A 662-nucleotide genomic window follows, 5' to 3' on the forward strand; every position below is an offset into this window, starting at 1 on the left:
GGGGGGGCCTCCAATTATGAAATTTCCACAGAAACATTTATTTTCCCACAGCAATCGTAAGTGTAAACACAGCTAGCGCACTCCCCGCACGCGAATACCGCGTCAGCCGGAGCGTCGTGACGCCACCGTCTCGGACACTCGCCGCACCCACGCCGTTTACCCCGATATCCTTGGTAAATTCGAACACTCTTTCTGTCATTGAATTTATTGTCGAACTCACCCCCGCAGGGGTAAGTGGGCCGATCCCGGAGGTAGTGCAATACCGGGCCAACCCGTGGCGGAGGTGAAGCAAGCTTCAAGCACTCCGCCGCATTGCAAAAATAAGTTTAATATCTTGGATCCAAATAGGATCCGTATCAGATATTAAGCTGATAAGAACAGATTGAGAAAAGTTTTATTTACTTCAAACACGAGACAATTACAGCACTACTGGTCAATATCAATGCACATACAAAAGTGGATCTAATGACAATTCAACACATACTACGTGACGGAACTTGCTTATTTCCTATAACACTCAAGCTTGTACAACAGACACGTTTTCCATGCGACTTAACAATGTTAGCTTGTGCCAAAGAGAAAAAAAGGAAAGGGGAAGAAAAAACACACAGCAAAAGAAAATGAACCCACAAACAACACCGGCATGGTAATCTCTTAAACTA

The 662-nt window shown here is 45.0% G+C and overlaps 1 pseudogene; it reads right to left on the bottom strand.

Annotated features, from left to right (window-relative positions):
• Positions 1 to 229: 229 nt before the first annotated feature.
• Positions 230 to 396, bottom strand: LOC142766300 (U2 spliceosomal RNA; annotated as a pseudogene).
• Between the last annotated feature and the right edge of the window lie 266 nt (positions 397 to 662).

The sequence above is a fragment of the Rhipicephalus microplus genome, chromosome 6 (genome assembly GCF_043290135.1).
Source record: "Rhipicephalus microplus isolate Deutch F79 chromosome 6, USDA_Rmic, whole genome shotgun sequence".
NCBI classification, from domain to species: Eukaryota; Metazoa; Arthropoda; class Arachnida; order Ixodida; family Ixodidae; genus Rhipicephalus; species Rhipicephalus microplus.